Below are 17,558 nucleotides of genomic sequence, written 5' to 3' on the forward strand. Positions count from 1 at the left end.
TGTCCCTTTATAAAAGGTCAGACTAAAACTGACAACTGTACAGTGAAGCCTGACATTTGGATATTTTGAAGTTTTTCATAAATCATAGAATAGTATATGGCTGTAGTTTAGCTTTTTAGGTAAAAGGTATGTTTTCATTAGTGCATTTCTTATTGCTGATCACTGTAAAAACATGTCGATCAGCTTTCCATTTCTCTTACGCAGATCATGATAACCTGTAGAGTAGAGTAGAGTACAATCATTTGTGCTATGTTTTTAATTTTCTAAAGCACCTTGATGACAGTGAGTGTTCAGTGGTGAAGCATCCTCTATTGAACCACCCTTAAAAAAAAAAAAAAAAAAAAAAAAAACTTGCCAAGTCCAACTTCATATAGGTAAAAGATAGATAAAATTATGACTTGCTTTGAACTTGGCATAAAGAGCTTCCCTTAACCCCCTCCCCAAAGGGATACTGCAGTTATACTACATACCCATAGGCACCACAATGAAAATTGAAACTTATACCTAATTAAGGTTTTATACACACCAGTTCCCCCAGTAAATGCAAATTTTAACAAATTTAGACATGTCATATGTTGAAAATGCTCATGGCAAACAATCATTTTGCATTCCTGCAAATAAAATTGTTTTATACTGTAAGCTGGAGGCGAGTGTAACTTATTTTTGTAATAAAGTTTTTATTTTTTTTATGTGTCATTAATATAAATGTGTGTTAGTACAGAGATCTTCTGGTTAAAAACTTAGAATCGCACACATTTCAGTATGTTTACTTGTATTTACATAATTTTTAGACTAGTGGTTGCCAATAGCCTGTATGTTTCACATTAATGATTTTTTTTTTTTTGTTATCTTAATAAACCATTTTAGTATGTTGTATGTCAATTACTGGGATAGCTGGGACATGAAGTGTAATTTAAAATTGTCAAGTATTCATTGGAATATGTAAATGTGCCTTGCCAGTTTTGAACTTTAGACAAAGTAAGTGAATGATGGTGAAATGAGTAGTCAATGCTTAAAGAGACATTTGCTACCACAGTATCATATACTGCCCTTGCTAAAGAAAAGTACCTTTTTCCTCAAATTTGAGCATAAAAATATACAGTTGCATTAGCTTCTGAATTTTAAAATATAGCGATAGGATATTAGGCTTATGGAAAGTGGGTTTGCTAATTGTAGCCTTAAGTATAATTTTGAATTTCAATGTAATCCTTGGTGCTGGCATTCCCAGTGCCAAGGAGTTTAAATGCTCCCTTCAAAGAGGTTGCCATGCCTACTGGCACTTTTACTGTCATATGGTTTTATAAGGAACACTGTCAAGGTGTGTAAACCAATTTTGAACTTGTTATAAAATGAAAAATGAAATAACTGGGGGCCATAGGAGAGGGGAAGTCCTCAGATTTCTTATTCTTGAAACCTCTCCATTGCTTAAAAATATAGAACGCTTGTGGGATCACAAGTGCTAGTGACCAGTTCTTAGCCTGGAAATTGGGGGGTGTGGGGGGAGGGAARGGGAATGTATTTATGGAATTACAGCAGTTGATGGAAGTGCGTAAAAACATTGATATTAAAGCACTACATGTGTTGAAATTGTGGATAATATCCTTAATTTCAGCTCTGTTTAAAAAAAAAAAAACATGGGGAACTATAGGAAAAAATGTCAATATTGACAGGAAACTGTTTTTAATGAGTTGCAAGCAATGGTGAGTGAGCAAAATATCAAGACCTTGACAGTGTTCCCTCTAATTATGAACTCAAGCCATTATAACTTTTAAAATTAAATATGATTTGCACTGTTCTGATATTGGTGCAGTTTTTTAGCAAAATGATCAGAAAATGAAATTGCATGTGGTGATTGATGTTGTGGGGGGGGAACAAAGAATCAAAAAAATGTTGCTTTCAAAGCTTTAAATTTGGTTTTGTAAAGAAAAACACTTCAATATTAAGTATGGAAATATTGATGAGAATGGGCAAGTGCATATATACAGCATCAGTTTGGTTGCACTGGGTGTTGGTAAACTTGAAATGTTTTACAGCAATAATGCATCTCTTATGGAGTGCTTTGGTGACAAATGAACATATAATGCACAATTCTTTTGGCATGTTGAAGGCAAGTGTTGACTAAATGTATTGTGCTGCCTGTGATTATTTGCATAGTAGGTTTTCTCTGCTGACATACCAGCAAAGGATTGAGCGTAAGCTAGCACGTAGTTCCACATTGGTTTGTAATGCATTCCTAAATTTGAAGCCTAGTTTCGTTTAACAAGAAATTGGGAACTTCTGCTGCTTAACACTTCTGGTTTATAAACACTCCAATACACAGCTTTTTAAATTATACTTTTGTTTTAACATTCATTGTTGTTGTTTAACGGGATTTCATATAGGACATACAACTGTGATTTTTTTTTTTTTTTTTTAAGGGGCATTGTTATGACCCAAAGTTTAAGTCTTTGGTTTTAGTGTTTGGAGGAAGGCTATTGTTATAGGTATTTTGAGACCAACTTTTGAATTTCTGCATCATACAACTCAATCTAAGTATTGTCCTAAAATCTAAAATATGGATTAGTTGTTCCTGACAGGGGTGGGACTATGATATAATCTAAAATAAACTTAGCTTCCTCTGAAGGTAGTATTCCAAACTTAATATTTCAGGATAGAAATGTTATTTATGGCTGCAACTTCTTTCCCTTTGTGCCTTTGATGATTCTTACAGAAGCTTCATATGCTCAGCCTGGCAATTCTGTTAGTGCTTCCATAAATCAGTGAGGGGAGACTTTTCAACAAGGGCATAAGCACATTTTAACATTTTTTTAGGTAGCACGCGCTCAAGTTGATACATTCCACAAAAATAGGAGTGTTATTCCCTCACTTGCATTAGTGAAAATTTAGTTTAAAATGGAGTAGCAAGTATTGGAAGTAAGTAATGAGGAAGATGAATAAACTCTACAGTGTAGTGTTCTGAGAATTGAAATCAGCTAAGCTGGAGCTTGAGTCTGTGTTCATAGCTTGAAGCTTGTGAATTCTAACTTTATGACTGGCAATGACGGACTCACTAGTCTACCTTCACCGAGTGTCTGGCCAAATTGATTCCAGTGCCACCGCATCATGTCCCTTTGCTGGGAATAGCTGGTTGTGTTAATTGGGTAGAGGGAACACCAGCTTGTACTTTGTCACTAAGGCTGTTTGTCAGTTAGAAATAAAATGTGGTAATAGGTGAGAAGGTCTAGCTGAAGATTTCTTGATTCTTAGTATGGGTAGTGGGGGGAGAAGGATAAATTATTAATTGTTACTTTACAGCATTGTAATGCATACAAACATAAAGCTTCCTAGAAACTCTGATGTTAAACTATTTTCTGGGAAACTGATTTCCACACGGTCGTCTGATTGGAATTGTGCAAGTGTTAATTATACTTTTCTTACAAAATCCACAGGATGAAGGAGTCTTTTTTGCTGCTTTGCCTTGATTGTTACAGTAACTACATATGTTGAAAAGTGCCACTAGGACTAGCTTGTTAGCTTGCTTGTAATTTGGAGAGGGGTGATGGTCTCATGTAATGATTCTTTTTTCTTGCCAAGAGATTAATGGTTACTAGGCTTTTCTGCAAACTTACCCATTTTAAAATGGCCACCTCTAAAGTGGATGCTGCATGGCTGAACTCATCTGGGAACATTTGGTTACATTCACTATTTAAAGCTGTCTTTGTGAAAGCTTCTTTAGACTATCAGACTTCCAGGTACATAGCAAAAGCCTACCAAAAAAAAAAAAAAAACTGAAATAACATTGTGACAGGGTAGAAACCATGGTAATGGTAGGTAGGTAAGTAAATACAACTTGAAGATTTGAAGAGCTAAATTGTGTTCTGTCACAAGATATATTGCGGTTCCAAGGATTGTTTCATTCCTGTGTGCTGATAAAACTTACTGTCTGCTCCAAAGCCAATACTCATTTCCTGATAGTCATTCAGGTAAAACCAACAACATTAGAAATCAGGATTTCTTCTGTTTATAGAGTTAATGTGATGTATTATTGCCCACAAATATTCCTGTACCTAAGAAAACGAGAACTGGGGATAAAATCCTAATATGGGATCATCAGTTGCCTGCAGTATGAAAATAATTTAATGTGGTTGTTGTCTTAGCTTCCTTGCACATTCTTCAGACTTCTATTATATGCCTTAATTTTGATATTCCAATACTGTTTAATTTGTGATCTGTTATGCCCTCCTCTTTTATTTATGAGCCAAAATATTTAGCTTCATTTGTTTTGTCTCAAAGTCCCCAACTAAAGCAGCCCTCAAGTCTTTATTGTACAATTTTATTTTTCTCATTTTAATTTTTCTAGTTTCGGTCACTAGCATGTGGAAGACCAGACCTTGAATCCTACTGCTTATTTTCCATGTATTAAGAAAGTTATGAAGTATGGTCTTAGTTTTACTACATAGCCAATAGAATTGCTTATGCCATTTGACTTCAGAGAAGATAATTGTAAGTAAAAATGGACATTTTAGCACATAAATGACTTCCAGTGCCTAAAATCCAACTTCAGTATCCTGTTTAATTGACTCTTATCTGCAACCATGAGGAAAATCAGGAAGGTTGTAGGTTTTTAAATCTTCAACTTTTTTGTGTCCACTTCAATGTGAAGTGAACTCAGTGTAATCTGATACTGTTTAATCTGTTTAGTACTTTAATTAAAAAAAAACCTCAAAAATGCTTCATAGATACTTAATTGGTATTTTATTTTATTTTGCTGACAGATTAGCAATCAGAGTAATTAAAGGGATTACACAATCGGTCATTGAAAGAGTCAGGACCTGGATGATAATAAGGTACTCAGTTTCTGGTTCAATTGTAGCATTTCTAGTATTGTACTACTATGTCAAATAATGTTTTTGAGATTTTTTTTCCTCTCTTTAGTGGTATGAAGAATACACCTAATTCTGTCACTAGCAGTGGTTATTTAAAAACAGTAGTTACTAAATGTAGCCATTTGGGGATTAAAAAAAAAAAAAGCTTCCTCTATAAGGATTCAACAAAGGCTATTTCATAGATACCCTGTCAGTACATTAGCAGTTTTATTTTTTTCTAAGTGTCATTTTAGCATACTTTATGGTTACAAGCTTGAACATTGCTGTCAATGAAGCTGTGTATTATAAAACATTGGTGAGAGCTAGTCCCCCCAAAATGAATTCCTCTTTTCGTAAGGTAGATACATCACAATTGGAAGGTGATTTTAATCTTTAGTACTACCGCATTTAAGTTACCATATAGAAGTACTTACTCCCTGCACATACTGAAGTGGCTACTAAAGGACTTTTCCTGTTTTAAATCCTGGCCAAAGGGATTCATCAAATAGTGCAAGGAAATGTTATTCTTCCAGTGCAAATGGCTTTTCTAAGGGGCTAACCTGTTTCTGCATCCACCATTGTCATCAGAATTTTTGTATTTTGTATATATACTTAAATTGGTATTTTAGCAGAAGACAGCAGTGTTTTTCACAAAAAGTTTGTGATTAGTACTTTTACTAACAAGTACAATTGTAATGTTGACTTAAAGAGCAGTGTCACTAGACTACTTTATTCAGATTAACAAATTTCTGTAAAAATGTAGGTGGCTTATACTTGCTTTTAAGTAGTGTGGTACTTAAAAGCTACTCTGAAAAAAAAACCAGCACATACATTTCTTCAAATTTTGCAAAATTTGCAACTGAAAAAGTATGTCACAGATTTTATGCTAACAGAAGACTAGAATATAAAGGTAAACTGGCACAGCTTGTCTCAGAAAATACCAAAGGTATCACAAGCTTTAGGTTGTTTTAAGCTTTAACAGGGAGTGCAAATGAAACTGGCTTAATGTAGTTGAGTAATATGCACTGCTTTGCTCCATTAAGTTTTCATAAGGTTAGCACATAATCTGAGAAACTTCTTGAAAAACAGTTCCAATATGGGGTTAACTCCAGTGAGATAGATCTCCAGTTAAAGTTAGGAAGAATCTGGAAGATCTTAAATCCATTTGATTTTAAAAAATGTGTTATTTCCTTTTTGTGTGTGTGTGGTTTGCAATCTGGTTTTGCATAGTAGTAATCTTAGTGTGGGAATCGCATAATAAATGATACTTTGCATTTTTTTAATGGCATACCAATCTGAAAAACATCTGGATTTGTTTTGTTGATGTTCTGAGTGATTTAGGTGGTCATTTCTATCCAAGAAAAGAATGCTTGCAAAGCATTGACTGGTCAGTAAGCTTCAAACGTGATTGTTGATTCTTTCTGAGGTAGTCAGTCTTTTCCTAGATTGAATAATTAATACAGATTTCTGGTAGGAAGTGTAGAGTTTTGTTTTTTAAATAGCAGTAGGTAAACTTTCACAGTTCATTGCAAGTCTAATATTCCCTGACAGCACTATTTTCATTGAGTAATAAAACGAGGGATAGGAGAAGACAGATTTGTTGTGAACAAAACATTGCTTATTAAGCTTTGGAAAAGTGAAGAATCTCTCTGTAAATGCACTTGGAGGTGCATTAAGGCGTATTTGTTACATGGATACAGATTGCATTGAGAGAGATCAGATAGTGATCACAAGGTCAGCAAGATTAGCTCAAACTGCTTTCAGTGATGGCTTGGGCAAAACCAGCTGATTTGGTACTGAAGTACATTCAAGTGCTTATGTAATTTCAGTGTGGAGTTAGTAAAGAATAGCCAGGGAAGTAACTCTGATAAGGGTAGATGATGATCAGCTCCTGCTTTATATTGCTTAGAAAAAACAGTAGATAGTTTATCATAAAGTGTATTAAGCATCTGTTAGATTTCTAGATTCCTTTGAATCAACCTGTTCCTACTACAGTGCTCTAACATATCCACATAGAGATTTGTCAGTAAGTAAAGTAATTGGGTGTGGCAAGCCTTATACTAAAGTACTTCAGAACATGAAAATGCAAACATCAGGTAATGTTCTTGTTCAAATTCTGTATGCAGTTTAAGATAGAAGGAACTATTAGCTTAGCAACTGTAGTTTTAAGATAAGATGGCTGGGTGAAGTTAGAGCCCAGTAACTAAGTAGCATATTTTAGAGATTCATGTGGTAATTCTTTGGTTCTTTGAAGAAAGATGACCTGCCATTAACTCAGTATATCTTAGAATTCCTATATCCAGTACAAATGCATGTATGGGGGGAGGGAGGAACCAAAACAAACCCACATTTCTGAAGGGGGTTTAGGAGAGGACTTAAATATGTGTCACTTTCCAAAGACACGTGGCTTAAATGGATGGTATGTGTTCTGTGCCCATCCGTTCCACTTGACTTCAGAATACCTTGAATTCTTGGATGCGGGACAAGGAAGATGAACGTGTCTGAAGAGAGTGCCAGTTACTGTCAGGTAACACTTTTTTTTTTTTAAATGTGGGGTTTTTTTTGCTTTTTGGACAGTGCTTCTAAGCAGAATCTACATGCATCATAGCTTACCTGAAAGAATTCCAGAGTTCTTAGCTGAATCAATATTGGATAATCAACATCATGCTATTTATATATCCATAATGGTAAAATACATGCAAAAATGTAAATAGAATTGCAGACTGAGACATTTGTAATGTTGCTGGACTCCTGGGGGAGTGTGCGCTAAAATGGGTCTCAGTTGATAACTTCAGACCAGGTCTTGACACAGTTAACTAACCAGTGTGACCATCGCTGGAGACAGCTGAACCTTTACTGCTCAGCCACATGTAAAAATTGATGTAGAGAGACCCTAGGTTTCCCAAATAAAGTAAAATTGTACTTGATGTCAGAAAAAAACTTACTTCAAGATAGTTTAAAAAAGAACACAGACTTGTAGTCTTGACTCAAATATCTTGAAAGAGGACAAAATGTCCCTATGAAAAAGAAAATATATTAAGATACCTGTAAATACCTTTTTTTTTTTTTCCCCCCTGTTTTTTAAGCAGTGATGACAACCAGGAAGATTTCCCCTCAGAGGAATACTGGGAGAATACATTGTCTCGTATTTAAAAAGTTGACCTAGAATGAATAGAATCTCAAATATTCYATGCTTGGGGAAACTTGATGGAAAACATATCCTTGTCTGCTTCTTGAAAAAAACTTAAGGTGATAGAACAGTTGGAAAGAGAAATCATCCACCTGTGGGCACAAGAAGACTATCAGGTGTACCTTAACTACGCTTCTGGCAAGATCTTTATGTGTTAGGGTTAAAGACAAAATAGCCAAAGAAAAAACTTTCTCAGCAGACCACAAAGTGGAATGACTTCACTTACCTGTGTTAGAACTTAGTGGAATCTTTCCTGCTGTTAATCTGTCTGTCCTTTCCCTGCAAAAGGCAGGTATACTCTAACCCAGACACTATCTAGCAGCCACAGGGTGATGTGAAAGGAGCTGTCAGGTGATGAATCTTCCCCAGACTCAAACATCAAGTCAAGAGCAGAGACAGGTCCTTGGCTTTCAAGTTAAAAGGTAAGGAAATTCTGTGCTGGCTGCCATAATCATCAGGACCACTTTATCTTAGTGAAAAGTTCAGAAGAAAGGTAGGCAGTAGAAACGCATCCAAGAGATCTAGGGAAGTCTTAAAGCATCCCTGAAAGGAAAGTGGTTTCAAATACAACAAATTAGAAAACTAGGTAAGAAAACTATTACTCTGCCTAGTGCTGCTATTTCAAATGCCCTCTTCTGGGAGATGAGTGAAATCCTACAGCTCCAATTTGTAAATCTGCTATTTGGATGTGATACAGTCTAATACCTTCAGCTCCAGGGAAGCAAGAGACGGTCTTGAATATCTGAAATACAGGCTCCAAAGACTGAACGCTTTTCAATACACACGAGGAGTTCTTCCATCTCATCGCTACAAAATGCCTTTGCCACTCACTGCCCTTTTTATCCCTTAATGGGCAGGCAAAAGTAGGGAAGGGCAATGAGAAAAAAGTACTGGGGAGACTGTTTTTAATGGGGCCTGACAATATCTCCTAACTGAGTGAGGGAATGCAGTATTCATAGCTAAGCCTGCATATGAAGTCTTGGTTTGAATGTCTTTAATCCAGGGAACCAAATGACAGAATAGTTAGGTGTCCCGCTTAAGAAGCTGAGTGAACTCAGGAGCCTCTTTGCAGCCAGGAACTGGCAGGACTGGGCCTGCAGAAGGTAGGCTCTTGCAGATTCCAAGTTCAGGACAGTCCCAAAGAGCTGATAAATACAAAAGGATCAGATGGGGTTGTTCTGTGTTTGTGCTGAAACCCAGGGAGTCTATTTAAAAGACTCTGTAATAGTTGCTTCTCCATGGAGAAGTACCTAATACAAGCCCAGCATCCTGAGAGAGAGAAGTGGCCTGTCATTGCTTTCTCAGGACTGCACCAGCACTTTTCATGAAAGACTTGGTGGGGTGGGTAGCTCAAATAGGGTATATTTTGCACTGGAGGTGGTCTTCACACGTTCAGAAATGAAGGTACTTGTAAAGATCAGTGCATGCTTAGAGAAAGATGTCTAGAAGGCAGCTCAAGAGATAGGAAACAATGTCTTGAGTTATTACCAGTATGAAGGCTGCCATACTTTATTGTCTGCAGAAAGATGTTCGGTTTCTTCAAGTCTAGGATAGAACTTACTAATTTTTTCATACTGGAAAATACACTTATTGAAACATAAGTGACTTTGTTCTAAGGCTCTCAGATACAAAAACCTGTATCAGGTGAAAAGGTGGGAGAAGGTTGAAAAAGGAAGGCTGCTTGGAATCTGGTAATGCAGAAAATCAGATGATGATAATTTGATCTGGAATGCATTTGCCAAATTTCAGTTTGACAGGATAATCTTTCCTTATTGAGATAAAACATGATCAAGAATAAATAAGGTTTCATGCATCCTGAGTGCCGATGAACAAGACAAAGACAGTTGGTTTCACAGATGGCTTTCAGTGGGGAAAAGTTGGTGTTTTCTCTGCAGGTGAGCATGGCACATGATAAGCAGCATCTCTGAAGCCTCAGTGGGAGATGGGAATGTTGCTGACTAGAAGTACAGGGGAATGAGGATCCAATGGAGACTGGTGCACGTACTGAATTCTTGGTGATACTCAGGTGAGCAATTTTGAACTAAGACATCTTGGACTAAGTGCACTAATTTCATGTCTTTCCTCCACTGCCAGAGCAGCTTCTCCAGATAATCCTTGGCTTCTGTTTTGTTCCTTTCTCTGTGCTGGCTTTTAACTATTGCCCTGGGGTTTCAGGGAAGGAGAAGAGAGACATTAGTGTAGAGCTACCTTGACTAATCCTTCCAATCTAATGAACAAATGAAGGGGAAAATGAAGAGCAGGGAGAAGAGCTGGGCACTGGTCCCCACCATTGTGATCCAGAAGAATCCCTAACTGCATAGGCTTTTCAGAATTGAGACGGAGTGGTATTCCAAGTTTTCTGACTCAAATATGTTCCAGAACTACACTGGATGGAGACAATACACCTCAATATGGTGGTAGGATAGCACTTGCTACTTTAGTTTACCATATCCGAATTGCATGGTCATGATCAGTGGAGAATTTATTATTCTTCCTAGACAAATAGTGGTTACAAGGCCCCTATGAGTCTGTATGGTATTAAAGCATCCCTTCTCCATTCTGATAGCATTTCTTCTGATGCAAAATACACTTTCTCAAGCGAAAAATATGTCTGTCTTCTTGTATTTGAACTGCTTGCAACCCAACTTCAGATATATCTTAGACCTCCCAATTCTATATGTGGATTTATGAGCTATCTTAGATGCATCTGTTGACATTCAAAAAAATCAGTCTTCACTTAAAACTCTTGGGGAAAAAATGTCAGAAACTGGACCTACAGAGAACACCTCAGACTTTGGAGGTTAGACTGGAGGACTGTCAGCTTCTTAAGGAGAATAAAATTCATTTCTTGTGGTTTATTATGAAAGATGCTAAGCTGATTTTCATATTAAAATGCCAATTTACTAGTATACATTTCAAAATGCTTATGTATCTGTGAGAGAGATAAAACTGCATGCCTAGCATTTAAAACAGGTTCCCTGGTACTTCAGTAAAACAACAAAGAAGCCAGGTAGCTCATAGAAGCAAATCATTCAGTCACTTTCTAAATAAATTTCTGATTTGCTTCAGAATAATACTGAGTGTTAATAATAATCCCCCATATAATCTCAGATCTTAATAGCTCCAATGTCTTTCCCAGCTAGAATACTAGCTACTTAAATAGGTGAAGTGGTATATGTAATATGTCATAGTACCACTTTTCTATTAAATATGCCAACGCTTTAAGAAAAAATGGTTTTATCTGGAGTACCTTTCGGAACTTATATAGCAGTTGTCTGGGAGAAAATAGATGACACTGATGAACTATGAGCTGTAAAGAAGCCTGGCCTTGCAGAGCTTGGTACTGAGCCCCTCTTTTTAAATTCTCTGATTAAAGCTGCCATATTTCTCTTACTGTGGAGCTTTATCATAAGATATGTTCTCAAGTTACCCCACAAAATAAGTAACACCAGCAAGTTGCCCATGTCCTTCAAAAAGTTGTTTTTAAAAAGCTTCAAAATTCATCCTCATGAGGAATAACCCTCTGTTCAGGCTTTCTCATAGCATCATTTTTGTCTGTGACTATAAATCAGAATTATTTTGCTGTTTTCAGGTATTCCATGTTTTTGCCAGGAAAACTTAACATTTATGTCCCATTGTTTTTTATCTTCTCTTTAACTGTTCTGAAAATGCTTTTTTTTTTTTTTCCTGTACATCATTTAAATGCAGGAAAATGTCAAATTCCTAGCCTACATCTTCAGTCAACAAATAGTAAGCAAAACAATATCTGTTATACAGCTGGTTCTGTAACTTCCTGACTACTTGAATGCTTCAGTTCAGAGGAGTTCTTTTTTCACTTAGGCCAAAAAACAGTTTAAGGAATAACTTAAGAAGTCACCAGTGCTACTAATAAATAGCATCTTGTGCTATTTTTGTTGAACAGCTTTGTTCCCTTTGCTGCAGCCCCTTCCTACCACACCACCACAAAACAGAGGATATAGTAGAGCTGGAAAAGGACAATGAGAACAAAGATGGACAAAGGTACAAAAGTATTTCCATGGGTGGAACAATTAACTGGAGCATGAATCTTCATTTGGGAAAAGACAGCTCGGGTGGACAAAACAGTCTAATTAAAATCATAAGCAGCAATGGTGCTGAATAGGGAACAATTTTTCACCATCTTTTTAATGAAAAAAATACTAAATGAAACAGACACATGATGTTCAAAGAACTATCTTCACTCACACAATGTAATTAAGCAGTAGAACTCCTTTCTGCATGATTTTGTGGACATTAAATGCTCATGGCTGTTCAAAAAGCAACTTGCAATTCAGGAAAAATACCTCATTTCCTTCTCAGGATATCCCCAAGCAACAAATCAGAGAATATGTCTCTTGTATCAGTTAGTGCCTCCCTTTATTTTATGCATTTTCATTGATGTTCTTTTATTTTGCAGGCCTCTATATTTCCTATAGTCTGTAAACTGTCCTTTCCTTCTACACTCATCCTGCAGCTCTCCCCTCTGTGCCCTTCTGCTTTAATGTTCTACAAACTGCCATCTACCACAGGACAAGCTACTTATTTTGATCTCTAATATCTGAATTCTCGTAACTTAGTCTATTAAAAAAGTGTCCAGAATAATCCTTTTCATGTAATCACTGGAGAAAGTTTGGCATATACTAGTATTGCTATGAACCTTTTTGATTTCTTTTTTAGGAGTTAGAGTTCCTCAAGGAAAATCTAGCTCATTGACATTTTTTCTTCTTCCTGATGCGAGTTTTTCCAAATGGACTGTGCTTGTCCTGGTGAAATTCTGACCTGCTCAGTATTTCCTCAGTGTTCTTTTCTCTCCTTTCCCCAGCATCAGGATGGGCACAGTAAACTGACCCTCTGGAAACTCTCTCACTTGCTGTGAGTTCCTTCACTTGAATTTCCTTACCAGAAGAGTCTCCTTGCCTTTTTCTCCTGCAGATTTTGATTCTGCCAGATGCCAGTCAGACATTTCATGACTTAGTCTTTAGACATGCAGCCTGGTAGGTATTTTCAGGTCATCTAATTCAATTGCATTTTACAGACTCTTTAGGAAACTAACAATGAATTTTGGGTGGCCTATTGTGATTGAGACCCCTTAGCCTCCCTTTCTCCCCCCCCACCCAACTTGTCTATTCAGTTGCTCACTGAATCTCTTTCGTTTAAAAAAAAAAAAAGTTTAAATCTCTGCAATTTCAGTAGCTGGCAATTCATTTTTTCCTTCGTTATGGAGAGCAATGATCTTTAGACATGTGTAGGTTGTGATTTTTTGTTTTAGTTTGGTTTGTTGTTGTTTAACAACTCCTCTTTTCCTTCCAGCCATTTTGCTCCTTACTCTTCTTGAGCAGCTGACCCCCCCCCCCCCATTCTTTTAAAGAGCAATTTGTGTGAGATTTCATCCAGGAATCCAAAGCCTCTCCCACTGTAGCCAGCAGGTACATTTGGCCCCAGGCTATCCTTTCCTCATGCAGTTGGCTTTATTCTTACACCACTGTTGCTCAATGTATGGTCCATAACCTGGTGGTCCTGGAAACATTTAAGAACCTAAACCAACCAGTGGCAATACATGTTTCCATACAACTGACAAGCCCACATCTGTATGGGTGATAGAGAGAGCAGGCATAATTGGGAACTAGCTCCCAAATGCTATTTACCTCTGATTATTAGCAAATTATTAACTCATTAACAGAGACAAATGAACATGACTGCATTTATAACAGTAAAACTAGCATTCTGTTTACTTACATGCTAGTAACTATCATCCTATGCAAACCAACAAACAACAGAAATGTATATAAAATGATCAGCTGGTATTTTCCCCAAGTCTGACTGCTCCCTCAATACAGAAAGGTCAAAAAGCACTATTAAATATAAAATTTTACCTTATGTTTTTTGTACAGACCTTAACTCTCTCAATTCATAGGGTGAAATCAGTAACTATGTTGTGTAAGTTTTTAACTGACGAGTTAAGCTTGAGTCTAAGGTATCTATTAATGCTTAATTTTCTTGGGATATGAATCACCAAATTCAGGGTTTTTTTTAATTTCGTTTATCTATCTTCTAAATATTTGTGTAAAATTAACTTTAAAGACAATTTTCTACTAAATATTTGTAGTTGAAGGGACCTGAATATGAGAGATTTAAATTTCTGGAAGAGACACACAAAAAATGATCAGGTAGTTGTGGAGAATGATTTACAAWGGAAAATTAATTCGTCATTGGGTAAATATAAAGGATTGCATCATATGAGTTAGCCTGGACAACTGTATCCTAAAGAAAGATAAATATGTAAGGCTTTGAAAAGGAGACATTATGGACTGTGACTAATATTTTTGAGCTACTAGTGAGCAAAAGCAGTCCTGCAAAGTAAGTTCAGTGCAAGCAGCCTGGAAGAATCTCTGCATTACAACTCACTGCCTGATTTATTAAACAAAACAAATGAGTTTCTTTAAGCTTAAAGAAACACAGCTTTGATGAATAGAATTTCAGCCCATAATTTATATTATTCCAACAAATGTAACTTTGTTTTAAGCTGTGTTCCAAATCTACAGATATATTTGTTTCGAATACTAGACATTGTCATCTTTGGTTGCCTTAAAAATAAATAAGAGAGAGAACTGACTCCATAATAAAACACTGGTATGATCAGCAAAAGATCCTTTTAGATTTTAAGTATCAAAAAAAAACCCTAGCTTTCCAGAATAACCTAGTCCTGTCAGTGTAGCTTCAGAGCCCGTCTCTAGATGCGCATTTTCCCTCTTAGTTCCCCAGTTAACCAGAGAACTTTTCCAAAAACTTTTACAAAGACAGAAAGACTTCCAATTGCTGGGGAATGGTTAAAGCTCTCATTTCTCACATGAAGTTCAATGCAATTTTTGAAAGTCCGGTCTTGTATCTCACTTTTGTTGTTGTTGTTGGAGAACAAAGCTCAGCTATATCTTTTAGCCTAGCTGAACCATCTGCGTAGTCATAGAAGGAAGGGTTACAGAGGGAGATCTGCAATGCTAACACTGCTGTCTCTGTGGCAGATAAAGCAGGTTGTTGTTGTGTCTGGCCAGAAGATATATAAACTATGTAAGCAGACTAACTGAAAAGCTAGTGTAAGAAAAGCATACAGACCTACTGAGACAGCTTATGGCTATAAATAATTGTAATTTAGGGGTGGTGAGGAGATACTACAAGAAAACTGGATTTAATGTTATGAAGCTAAAAGATTTCAGTTGTGTAATGAATAGTGAAATGTAGAAATTTTCCCCATCAGGACAATCCCCCCTCCCCCACCCACCCTGTTATAAATTCATACTTATTGCTAGAGAATTGACTTTGTAAACTTACGGAAATCAAGCAGCTTTTCAGATGATAAGGTACAATTAGCCCCAAAAGTGAATGTGAACATTTTAAGGTAAAGATGCAATTTGAAGCAACTTTACCCAATGTCCTTTACCCAGGACACAAATGGAAGCAGAGGTTTGACTTGTATTCCTGCCTGCTACTGGTTTACTGTGCAAGTAATTTCCTGTGATGGTATGACAGATACATGATGGTGTGATATCTTTATAAAGTATTTTAAGAATTACAGATTTTTAAAAAAAAGTTATTCCTTATTAAATTATAGCAAAATAAATGACTAAATATCACAATCAGTAAAGCTGAGGATAAAGTAAGAAGGTAGTAAATAGCGTGTCTTCTGAGGAAAATTAATTTCCTCTGGATAAAGACTGTACAGAAATTTGCTCTTTATATACACCTTATTTCTCTAATAGAAAACACAAGGAATGACATGAAGTAACACTGTGCAGAGACTCTTAAAGAAACTCAATCCTACCCTGGGCTTTTGCCAAGCTCTCTGAGAAAGGTCAACATACCGAAGTCAAACCATAGCATTTCACCTGCTCTAGAGGTCAAGGGAAGTGTTGCATACTATGACAAACATGAGAGAAGTGTCTGAATGCTACTTTCGGCTTTAGTTTTCTAAATACTCTGAGCAGGAGTATTCTATGTGCGCTTACATATCCTTTGCCTAAGTATGCCTGTGTGGGGCTAGTGGAAATGAATATAAAAAGCAACACCAACTTCTCGAGACAAAAGCAGCCAGTTCTAGTTGAGCAGGTTTCTTTCATATTTGTAACTCAGAAGTTCCTATCTCTAAATAATATTTCCCAGGACAAGTTGTTTAAGAGCTTTTATTTTGCACCCTGAACTAATCTTCCCACAACCGTAGTGTCATATTAACATAACTTTGAGCTTCCAACCATAGACTTGCTGAAAGCATTCAAGCAATTTGAAAGCTCATGACTTACATGGAACCTGAAGGCTTTTTCATTAAAGTGAACTTGGCTTTAAATCATCCTCACTAGCAATAAACTACATTCTAGGCATTAATACATTTTGAATCAGTCTTAAATTAGTCTAGATATGCTCAGATACTAATGAGGATGGCTTTTCCATCTTCTTCTTCTGTTCCTTTTTTTTTTTTTTTACACGTAGTTACTAAGTTACTGAAGATGCTTATACCTAATTACTGAATGATTTAGTTCAGTCATCATCTAAATACAGAGCATTTTAATCAGATGTAGCAGTTTCTCACTGCTTGGAGCCAGACCCTGTTGTGCAGAACCTAAGTATTTATGTAAGCACTCTGTCATCAGAGATCTTCTATTTACAGGGCTCAGTACAGTATGTTACACAGCAGGGCTTGAAATGCCACCCAAGCGCGTCACTGGAGGTTTGCTTGAAGGATCTTGCCGGACGCCAAGTACTTCCCCCGAAACGCAGCAGGCTTTTTCCCCAGCTTCGGCGCAGCTCGGTCCTACTCCCCTCCACCTCTTCCCTCCGCCAACCCCCGGCTCCTCCAGCAGCACCGCGGCCGGGCCTGCCCGACGCGCCCCGCTGCCCCCGGCCGCCCCGAACCAGCCCGGCGCGGCGGCTCCGGGGAGCGCCGTGCCGGGAGGGCGCTGGCCCGCTCCTTCCCCCCTCTCCGTGCCCGGCCGCGGCGTTCCCGCCCGGGCCCGCGGCTGCCGCTGCAGCCGCCGCGCGCGGGCGGACCGTTACTGCCGCCTCCCCCCACCCCCGAGCTGTGGCGCGGGGGGACGGGGAGGGGGGCAGGGGCGCCCGGCCCAGGAACTGAGAGCGCTGCCTGCGTCCCAGGCCGTACCGTGCTCTTCGCCCGCCGGCCCGGGGCGCCTCGCCCGCCTCCCACCGGCGCCGCCGCGTAGGGCTGCCCCCCTCCGACAACATGGCGGCCGCCGCGCCTCCACCACCCCCCCGCCTGACGCCGGCGGTCACGTGCCCGCGGTCACATGCCCCGGGGACCGGAAGCGGCGCGCCCCGGCGTCCTCCTCGCGCCCGCTCTGCTCCTGCCCTCCGGGCGCCGGGGAGGCGGCGGCAGCGCCCTCGGCTGAGCTCCGCCGCGCCGCGCCGGGCGGCGGGGCTATGGGGTGGGTGCGGGCGGCGCGCGAGCGGCTGCGGCAGCGCGTGCGGGGCGCCGAGGCGCTGCGGGAGACCTGCCGTCAGTA

General features: G+C 38.5%; 1 protein-coding gene across 4 annotated transcripts in view; it reads left to right on the forward strand.

Moving 5' to 3' along the window:
- Positions 1-2,334, forward strand: part of SYNCRIP (synaptotagmin binding cytoplasmic RNA interacting protein) — a 50,069-nt gene extending 47,735 nt beyond the window's left edge. For all 4 annotated transcript variants that reach the window (XM_026062688.1, XM_026062689.1, XM_026062694.1 and 1 more), the window contains exon 11: positions 1-2,334. This exon is cut by the window's left edge. The gene's annotated coding sequence lies outside the window, so the exon portion shown is untranslated.
- Positions 2,335-17,558: the final 15,224 nt, after the last annotated feature.

Source organism: Apteryx rowi, unplaced genomic scaffold (assembly GCF_003343035.1).
Source record: "Apteryx rowi isolate R43461 unplaced genomic scaffold, aptRow1 scaffold_191, whole genome shotgun sequence".
Lineage (NCBI taxonomy): Eukaryota > Metazoa > Chordata > Aves > Apterygiformes > Apterygidae > Apteryx > Apteryx rowi.